At 51.4% G+C, this 10,850-nt stretch overlaps 1 long non-coding RNA gene across 1 annotated transcript; it reads right to left on the bottom strand.

Moving 5' to 3' along the window:
* Positions 1-6,332: 6,332 nt before the first annotated feature.
* On the bottom strand, positions 6,333-9,600 carry LOC125916444 (uncharacterized). The gene is made up of 3 exons (XR_007455912.1): positions 9,251-9,600; positions 8,788-8,990; positions 6,333-7,038 (listed from the first exon to the last, which is right to left on the bottom strand). It is a non-coding gene; the product is annotated as an uncharacterized LOC125916444 (long non-coding RNA).
* Between the last annotated feature and the right edge of the window lie 1,250 nt (positions 9,601-10,850).

Here is a 10,850-nt window from a genome sequence, read left to right on the forward strand (position 1 = left end):
GTGGGGTCTTGAAGAAAAGAGACTCGCTAGTCTCAGCACCCCAGGGGCAGGAGCAGCATGTGCAAAGGCACTGAGGCACGAGGCAGCATGGAGCCTTTGAGGAGCAGGCAGTCGTGAGCATGGCTGAAACCTCAAGGGCACGTGTCAGGGATCAGAGAGAGGAGAGTGAAGGCTGGATCGTGGTTGTTGGCTTTTGTAACAATATTATCACTAATCCTGCTCAGAACAACGGCGACAGTTATTACCTGCTGTGCCTTACACATATCACCTCAATTCCCACAAGCCCCCTGAGGTGGGTCCTACTGTCATCCCCACTCTACAGAGGACAACACGCCGGCCCAGAGAAACAAACCGACTTCCCCAAGGACGGCCATTCAGAAATGGCTGAGCCGGAATCCCAGTCTCCGTCGGCCTGGCCTCACGACCGTGTTCTCAAGGGCCATCTTAGACCACGCGAGCGGCTCGTCACACTGGCAACTGGGTAACAGCTTTCCCCACAGCAGGCTGCACAACGAAGCCTCGCGACACGCAAGCGCAGCATTTACTCGCCCTGCGCCTGGGCAGTCGGCTGGGCGTCCCCGCCGACACTGGCTCGGCTGACTTACGTGTGCAGGAGCTCCACGGCGCTGACCGGGCGAGCGGGCTGCGCGTTCTTCGTCCTTCCTCAGGCCGGCACAGCCACATCTCATGCTGGCAGCAGGGCCGCGAGAGTGCTGGTGGAAACAGGGACGTGTGTCTCCAAGCTTCTGCTTGTGTGACGTTTGCTAACGTCCCACTGACCGAAGCAAGTCAGACGGCAAGACCTGGATCCAGGGGCGAGGAAACCCACCTGCCTCTCGGTAGAAGGAGCTGCAAATCCTCAGCGGAGGACCCTTGATGCATTTCACCTGCCGCAGGTGGGGGCAGGGGGAGGAGCGGTGGGGAGGCTGACTTTTCCAGGGCTATGGCACACGCCAGTGGGAGAGCTGCAATCCCTGCCCGGACCTTGTGACCTCAAGACCCCTGCCCCACGTGGCTGGTACTAGATCCCACCAAGAAAAGCAGAAACTTCGCGGAGCACTTCAAACGAGCGAATCCAATACCTGGAACCGGTTGCTGCGGAGACGGAAAAGGCCCACCAGAGTGGGGCTCAGGGGACACGCAGGCACAGGGAGCAGCGAGCATCCCCGGACTGCGGGACGTGAGGGCAGGCGAGGGCCTGTCCCTGCAAGCAGCACCATGGGCTGAATGCCCTGTGGCTCCCGCCTCCCCCGAGACAAGCCGAAAGCAGGGACGCGGGAGGCTGTGCAGGCAGCCGCTCAGGGCCCTGCAGCACAGGACGGACAAGGACGGGAAGAGGGGAGGAACCGAGGGCCGAGGGCCCCCAGAGGGCCAGCTATGGGGCACCTGCCCCTCCGTCCCCCGTGTGCTCCAGAGCAGTGCTTCTGCAGCGGCCAGGACAGGGCACACACACCCGGAGTCTGATGTGGGAGGTCTCGGTGGGGCCTGAGACTCCACATTTCTAACCAACCCCCAGGCGGCGCCGACACCGTTGGTCTGTGGGCCACGCTTCCCACCACAAGGCACTGGCGTGGGAGGGTCACAGGGTGTGCGAATGCCTTCGGGAAGACCGTGGCCTCCACTCTCCCTCGTTCTGTGAGCCTCTGAAGCAGGAACAGGAGAGAAAACCAAGATCCAGCAAGTGCAAGAGACTCACCTGGGGTGTCCAGCTGGTAGGTGGCCAAGACGCGATGCCAGGCAGCCCCCTCTGCCCGTTTATTTCGGGGCTCCAGGGACTGGCCCAGAGACCTTTATCCAGCACGTTCTATGGGCCCCGCCTTTGCATTCACAGTCTCAAATCTTCACAACCTGGAAAAGGAAGATTGCCAGCTCCATTTTATGCAGGAGAAAACCGAGGCTCAGGAAGTTTAAGGAATCCCCCACGGTCAGCAGCGAGTGAGGGCACAGCCCCACGTGAGCCCCAATCTCCTGCTCCAGGAGTGACACCTCCCTCGACAAATACCGACTGAGCACAGCGCTCAGGCCCTGCTGCACAACATGGGGTCTGTGATCCCCTGGCCTGGATTCGAGTCCACAGCAGCTGTGAGGCCTCGAGGGTCTCACTCGGCCTCCCCGGGACTCAGTTTCCTCCACCGTCAGACGAGGGGAACAGCAGTCCCTACCCTGGCAGGCAGTATCCAGTTGTCCCAGGCCATGCCTGGCACATGGCCACCTCTGGATTAACACCCACCCTTGTCGTAAGTCTGCAACAATCCCAATGCTTAGATTCTAGGCAGGGGAGACAGTCAACCGGCAAACGAAAACACAGTAATTTGTTAAGTGGCTGAGTGTCCAAGATTAGGGTTCCAAGAAGGTGGGGCACCGGGGTGGTCAGCGAGAGCAGCCATCACAGAACGGCAACATGGCATTGTTGTCTGAGCCCCTGTCCAGGCCGGGTCCGTGGCCACAGGTGCTGGTGCCGCGAGGCCGGGTGATCCGAGGGCTCCCATTGGGAACGTGGCTCTGTCCCCGGCAGGGCAAGCCCAGCCGCAGCCTGGGGGTGCGCCTGCGTGCCCAGACCCCCTCCAGGGGAATGTCAGCGTGGAACTTTGGGGCCCTGGCACGGCTCCTGCTGGGCACCTTGGAGGCGGCCGTGGCAGGGCCACTGAGAAAGGTGGCACGCAAGGCTTGTTTCCCCAAACCGCTCAGAGACACTCAGAGCATTTCTGAGAGACAGGCAGGGATTTGAGCTTCTGGCACTTGTTTGCACAAAGGATCTCAGCCTTCTTTCTCCTGACATGCAGCCTAAACGTGTTCGCTGACCCCTGAATGGAATCCCACGATTCCCCATCTCCTTCTGAGAGAATTTCACGGGAGGGAAGGAGGAGGAGCTAAACGCATTGTGTCCTGTGGGCTTTATCCCCCCACTGACGGCTCTATCCATTCACTGTCCGAGACTGGATGCTGAATGTGTCTTCTGGTTTGTTTGGGTATCTTTTTTCTCTTTTCTTTTACCTTTTAACTAAAACACAACACAGAGTAAGAGCTCTGATTGCATTCAGCTGTTAGGAGGGAAGTAAATACGCCTCCCCACCTCTGCTGGCAGAGATCAGACGTGACTTTCTCAAAAAACAAAAAGTGGGAAGTTTACAAACACAGGACTCAGACTCTGCAATGGCGCACCTCCTCCTAGCCAGGGATTTGTGCGGCCTGTCCTCCCTGCTGGCCACCCAGGCCTCTGCGTCTCTGGAAACCCACAGGCAAACGTGGCACCCGGGCCACTTTCCACCCTTTCACCAAAATAAAACAGTAAAGACTGAAGTATAAAAAAAGTATTTAAGAAGTAAAAATTAAAACAGTAAAAGCCCAGAAGAGAAGAGACAATCACCCCTGCATCGACTCAGGTCCCAGCAGCCTGGTCGGTCGGTAAATGGAAACATAAAAATATTTTAGACTGAAATTGGGCAAATAGTCTGGTTGAGTTCATTTTCCACAAAAGTCTTGCCCCAAACAAGCTTATTCATATACATGAAGTCTGAAAGCGCTTTTCCTTGCTGGGTTTTTGAAACCTGAAATATTTTCGGCTAAATGAGAAAATGTTCGCTGTTGAATGGCCTATTAGAACTGTCACGAATGTGATTTCTGGAAATAAACAAGATGGTAAGAAGGTTGGCCGGAGCAGAAATGTAAGTCAGCATTAATATCTGGTGTCATTAAATTATCCCTTAAGCCACGGTGCCCAGTGACACAAAAATTTTTGTGTTAATTCTAATACGATCACCTCCCTGGGTCTGCACAAATCTGAAAGGATCTCTCTCCAGAATCACTAATGTTATTTTCTTCAGTTTCTACATATCAAATAGCTCTCTCTGTTCTGCTCACAGACCAAAGTATTTGGGACATACAAGTTCATATTTTCTCCGTATCAGTTTACAAAGGTTCACTTGATACAAATGTGGCTCAATAAACAATGTTTATTTTTTATGGATTAGTATCTTGCTCAAGAAAATTAGAACTAAGTTTCGGGAAGATTTATTTTCATTTTAACTATTGTTAGCTGGTCACTGCCACTCAATACTTAAATGACTTTCCCCCCAAAGGGCAAAATCTTTAAAGCAGAACAGAATTTATTTAAACAGCTGGGTTTCTTGCACGATCATCTTGTTAATACGCAGACTTACGAACAGTAGGTAACTTGCAGTTTGTAAATACATACGGGTAAAAAAAAAAAAAAAGCCAGCACATCATTCGATTAAATTTTTAAAGAACAATATTTTATCACTACTAGACGCAATGAAGGCATTCTACTATATTACATGTACTCATATCTATGTCCTTAAATATTATTTCACATTTGGAGTCAAATTAATTCCCTTACCATCTTTTTCTTCCCCCAAAACAAACGATAACATCATTTTTAGGAAAAGAAATAAACCTTTCTCTTGGTATGCATTTCAAGTAGTTTCAACATGCATGCTTTTTTTTTTTTTTTCAAATTAAAAAAACAATGTGGCAAATTATTACCTAAAACAAATTAAGGAATCCTGTTGTCCCGTGAAGAACAAAAACATTGGAATCATCCAAAATTGTCTCAATTTTAATTTTAACATTAAATATATTGAAGGATGTGCTCATCATATTTTGGGATTCTCCCTGGCAAAAGACAGGGACAAAAAATATTTGTTTACTTTTGAAATAGACAGTCTTCCCAGTGGAGGAGGAGGACACCGTCATCCTGAAAGCACTCCTGGGAGAGGAAGGGTAGAAGCCTTAAGAATCTGGCAGCTACATTTTAGCAGGTGCCGACAGAATAAAAGCCAAGGTCCAGGGCGCGTATTCCCACACGTATGGAAAAGCCGTTTTTGAGAGGGTGAGACTCTGATCCCATCGCTATCTGCACATGCCTGATTTTCCTTGGCCATTTGTCTGCACATAAAATTCCACGCAGTGCTATGGCCATGTACACTCTGCGTGATTATTACGGGAGTATCGTAAGGGTATCTTTTTTCCTGTATAATATAAACAGGCCATAGATCAGATCTTGAAATAGCTACTAAGCTTCTTCCATTTTTATCTCAAACATCTCTGGGAAATACTTCTTTGAATGCTAGCTGGGCGCCGTCTCGGACCATTCCAGGAGGGCGACACATTTGCTAATTAACATTTGGCTTAAATACTTTAAATACTTTGACAGCTCGGCGTGTTTCAAGTGAGGCCTCAAAAACTCTTTACTTCTTACGTTTATAGCTGACTGGACGCACTCCGGGGGAGGTGAAGGGGGACCTGATGGGGGGACCTGATGGGATTTCGGGCTGAATCTCAGTGTCTTCCCCACCCCCACCCCCTCGGGCCACTCCAGAAGTCACAGCGCCATCTGCCGGGCAGCAAGGGAGCCGCGTCAGAAGGCCAAGGTTTCTGCTCTGGCAATCCAATTAGAAAGCTTCAAAAATGTGTTTCAGTCGCCCTGTGCCGTGGTTTCATAGCCAGGAGGGCAAGGACGGGATACTCCAGGCAGACGCGCAGGAAAGTGGCCACAGCCTTTTGACATGCCTCTGGTCTGCAGCAATTGTGAAAACACTCTAGCCCCTTGCCCTCCCCTGTCACCCCCAAAGAGAAGGTTAAAGAGAGTGAGAGCGTTGCTATGTTTAATTTCTAAGAGTTTTAGATGAGTTATGAATTTCTGGGGTGAAGATTTATTTTCCCAGTGGTCGGCACCCACCTTTTCCTCCCCACACTCCCCCCGGGCTGGGGGCAAAGGGGGTACACACACACACACACACACACACACACACACACACGTGCTCACACCCACCCTGGGGTTCTTTAACCTGACAAGGCTTCACGAACACGAGAGAGCACAAAACTAGGATAACCCAAATATTATTCTGAATCCCCTTTCCAGGCACTTAAGCAAAACAACTACCATTTTTGAAGTTTGTGTAACTCTTCCCTAAAAATATAATCACATTCCGATTATCCATCCGAATGATGTCAATTTCTGGATTTTCTTAGGCAAATAACTGGCTTGCTTTTCTCATTCTCCCTGCTCCTAACCGATCGCTGGATTTGCCTTGAAATTTGAGCATTAATTACTTTCTCTTCGTAATTGAGCACAGGGTATTCTTTTCATCGGAGAACTGTGTCCTTTCAAAACTGCCCTGACTCCCTGGAATAGTTTCGTGAAAAGAAGTAAATTGTAGACTAGAATATTAACATTCTTACAATCCTCCCAATATTTCACAAAGACGTTCAGAAGATTTTTAAGAAATAAGCAATTCATGTTAAATGAAAATTACAATTAAATTTATTAAGTATCACAAAGCATCCATTTTTAAAGAGAAACATTTTTACTGAACCTTACTTTTCTTTATTGCACATCATAAAAATTTTTTTAAGTGTCCTAGGAGCCTAAAGTCAGGCTTGCTATTGCGTTACCGTCAGGGATTACTTCATTTCATATATATATATATATATATATATGTGTGTGTGTGCGCGCGCGTGCATGTATACCAAAGTATTTACATTTTGTAACTTAATTTCTCACTCAGTTTGAAAGATCTGGACATTATAAAGGCAAGCTCATTTTCTGCTGGAACAAAATGAGAAAATGAAAATTTTAAAATTCATTTTATTAGGTAAATTCAGCGGGGACTCACTGCTCGCCCTGAAATAAGCCAGCCTCCTTCTACGTACTTTCGCCATCTTTCGGAGCCTCCAAATGAGAAGTGGAGGGAGTCACGCTGGTAAGCACCCTCCCCACCCCTCCCCTCCCCATGGATGTTTGTGCAGAAACTGTAGAGGTTCCTTTTCCAAAAGCCAGAGTGGTGCCGACGGCTGCCAGAGGGGTTCACGGAGGAGCCCTACAGACAGTGTGCTGGTAGAGAAAGAAAGGGGAGGCAGGACGGACGGACGGACAGGGGCAGAGAGGCGCTGGAGGAAGAGGACTCACGATTTCCAATGTCTGCTGCTGTCGGTCTCCTGGTCCCGGTTCCAAAAGGAAACGTGGCTCTTTTGTGCAGAACCAGAAATGAGCATCCAGGAAGCCAGCAAACTCACTAGCTAAACGATCAATAGAGAAACACAACAAAATAAATTACCAAATTTGGGGGGAGAGGGTTTCTCCCATGAAGGAAAAGAAAATGCGTCAAGGGGAGAGGGGGTGGGCAGGAGCCTATTTTATTTTTTCCCGTGACCGGAGCTGGGCCCCAGGTTGGCCTCAGTGTGAAGCCGGGTATTTGCTCTCCTGTACCCACATGACATAAAGGGTCACCCGGCTGACTCAGGGCTCGGGCTCCCGGCAAACCCCGAGGCCCGCTGTGTGAGTTGTCCGAGTTCCTGCCGCAGATCTGAAATGAGTTTTCCTATGAAAATACACTGAAAACTCAGCGACCCCCGCCCCTAACGAATGCCTTCAGTGACAGGAAATGTTAACCATTCTAAGTGCTTTTTATTTGCATTTGCTCCACGGCTGGAGGAGCGAGGGAGAAACGTACTCTTAATGGCTGGGGGTGAAGGAGACGGAGGGGGCAGCCGGGCTGGCAGTTTCTGGGCACGGGGGGAGCATCCTGGGTCCTGAGCCACCCCAGACGACAGCGACCTCGCCCTGAATGCCCGCGGAAGGAGGAAAGGGTCTGCACGCTGCAGTGAGTCGTATTCCAAATTCTCTCGTGTTGTTGATAAATGAGAAGCCAGCACCTTCTACCCGCCAGCCAGCCAGCCGGGGAGGCTACAGACAAGGGCCCATCTTGCAATGTTTGTGGTGCCAAGATGTGTTTGTGTGAGTGTTTTCTCCCCGGGACCAAAAGGGGGGAAAAAGATTTTTCCCCCCAAAATCAACTAACCACCGCAGCTCGGAAACACAGGGAATGTGTACAACATTGTCCTTCAGAAATCCATCTTGAATTTTTTTTAAGTCCTCTCTTTGATCAGAAGCCGACAAAGAATGACATTTTTCTCCATTCTGTTGCATTTAACATGGACTGGCACGGGGTGAGTTTAAACAAACAGATGGCCCAGGCATGAACGTTCCTTTCAGTCAGAGAGGCTGGAGGTGGGCTGGCCTGAGGGGGCGGGGCGCTGCTGTCGGGGGGACTCGGTACAGAGAGGGGGGCAAATAGGGCAGCATCCCCGGGGCAGTTAAGACAGGACTAAACCCATGATGAGAACCACGTACGCTACCTCCGTGCCCTGGGCCTGGGGTCCCCCTTCGAGCCCACAGGGTAATGGGAAATCCTTCAGCAGAAAGAGACGGCCCACTGCATTCCAAGGTGTCAAGGAGGGAAAACAAAACAAAACAAAAACCCTTCCAAGTGGATTTCAGATCATCGAGTGCCCAGGGAGTGCACAGTAAAAGAAGGGTAGGCGTGGAGAAGGGCCAGGTGCTTGTGGGAAATTTTGCACCAGAGCCTAGCTCTAGGCCCCTCGACGGGCAACGGGAAACTGAGAAAGGCCAGCCCTCGGTTGAGAGGCTTTACAGGGCAGGCATAAGCCGGGCCCACTCCCTCTAAGCCCCATCAGAACAGCCACTTGTGGCCTCCGTGTGTGGACTCTGAGCCACTGACACATGGCCACCAGGAACCAGGAGGATGCACACACCTAGGACACATGTTCCGGGACATGTGGACACTCTGAGGTCACTGCTGAGAGCCACACAATTGTGTCTTCCCCACGTCGGAGAATGGAGGTGTTGAGTGATGCCTGTCTCCCCATGGATGTTCCCCTTGACCTCAGAGACCCTCAAGACCCCTCCTCCTCAAGTGCACAGAGACCACAGAAGAGGGACAGACCTCCTCACCACTGCCCACGTACCAGGCGTTAAAAGAAGTCCCCAAAGCCCAGCCAAGTGTTTGGATGAGGTCTGTCAGCTGGCATCGGGGCCAGCGGGTGATAACGCAGAGGGCACATCGCAAGAGATGGTCCAAGCCGGCTTCTCTGTTTTCCCTTGTTCTGCACCCCCCACAAGCATAACCTCCTCCCCGTGCTCCTTCCTCTTGTGGGCTCAAGGTGGGCAGCTGCAAGGAAGGGAAGAAAGTTACAGTCGGATGGAGTAATTTATTAGCAATCATGAACGCCCTCGAGAGTGCAGTCAATTAGAGGCCGTGCGTTTACTAGAAGCTCAACCAGACCAGGGGAGCTGGGGACGCTAACCACAAATATTGACAAGGCCACGCAGTGAGCACAGTCAGGGGCCCTGTGGCTGGAGGCCCCCACAGCCCTGGGGCCGCCCCGCCCTCGTACCTCCCATGGCCGTGTCTCCATTCCCCGAGCTGACCTGTCCCCAAGCTCAAGTGCTCAGATTCCAGCTCTCCACCACGCTGGGGCAGACACAGCCCCATGCCCGGAGCTGGCAGCATCCTGACAAGCTGGCGAAGGCAAGAGAGCCTACAGGGGGAGGAAGAGGAAGAATGTTCTAGAAGAGGACAGAGTCCAGACTCTGGGCCAGAATGCAGGCAGCATCCACACACTCTTCTACTGGTCTTTCTCTGAAACACAAACAATAAACCAGGGGCGGCGGGAACACATGTGTAAAAACAGCGTGCGGGCTGCATACATACACACACGCACACACACACCTCCTTGGTGTCATTTATTTAAAGCCCAGACTATGTCTTCTTACTAAGGGCCTTTTTTTTTTCCACACTGTTTTAGCCCCTACTCTCGCAGAGCTTCCCTCCTTAACGTAAACGTAGGGATTTCCCACAGCACTGGAGCGGGAATGTTCTAAAATGCTAGCATCGACACATTTCTACTCCATTTTATTACAGAAACGTTATTTTATGGCACGGAGAGTGTGGTGTGTGTAAAAAGCAGGCAAAGGAGGGGTCCTCCTGCAGAGGGGGGGCTGCCCGCGGTGCCGCTGCCTCGTATAAATCCCCAGAAGTGACAGTCAAGCAGGCAGGAGAATTTGGGAAACCAACAGACAAAATATACAGTGCAGCCCGTGGGCCTCACCTTTACAAGGCAGAGAGAGCTTCTGGAATGGATGGGCCGGGACCTCCGGGGCCGCTCATTAGGCACTTGATGAATTGGACGGGGGGCCCACGGCCCTCCTGGGGTGGCGAAATGCTCAAAAACCAAGTTTTATTAACCTAATAAAATGAAAAGGAAAAGAAAAGTCAGGGAAATTTCAGCTAAAAGGATAAAGGCAGGAAGCATAGTAAGTTCAGCTACTTTGACTACATTTAGACCCATTCTGGCGGACAACAGCAGTTCCCACAAAGACCCCGCGTTCCTGATGCTGGATCTCAGCTGAATGGCCAGCAATGTGCCACCGCTGGTCTGGAGACATCCGGGGTGCCTTGTGCTCACGCTCTCAGGAATGAATTATAAGCCCGTACTTTTTCACCTCCTCTAATGCCAAAGCCAGGGAGTGCAAGAAGGGAAACCGGCAAAGGGCACTCCTTGGGGCAAACAGGGCTTCCGGAGAGTGACCCTGCCCGACCCTGGGCAGGAAAGGAATGCCATCACCATCCAGGAATCTCAGAGCGCCCACCTCGCGGAAGAGAAGTCTATGCAAGAATTACAGCAAACAAGTCGAGCGCATGCAGACGTGACAAGGTGTCCATTATTTGCAAACACCTCCAGGGGCCCTCGACTCTGGAAGTGGGGGCTAGGAGGGTCTAGTTCAGGAAGAGGCCAGCGCAAAGCGAGGCTTCCTACCTCTCCAGACTGATGCACCACGGTGGCGAGTGGCCAGGTTGGTGGGCCACGCCGTGGGGACCTGAGAACATGCTCGGCCCACGTGACACGGCCAGGCCCCCCAGCTCACTGGGCTTGAACCCCCCAAAAGCAGGAGAGCTTTATTATCTCTGGATCCCAGAGGCAAAGGCTGCTGGCAGGTGTGTGCTCACACAGGGCGGGCACACGGGAGG

Source organism: Panthera uncia (genome assembly GCF_023721935.1).
Source record: "Panthera uncia isolate 11264 chromosome E2 unlocalized genomic scaffold, Puncia_PCG_1.0 HiC_scaffold_20, whole genome shotgun sequence".
NCBI classification, from domain to species: domain Eukaryota; kingdom Metazoa; phylum Chordata; class Mammalia; order Carnivora; family Felidae; genus Panthera; species Panthera uncia.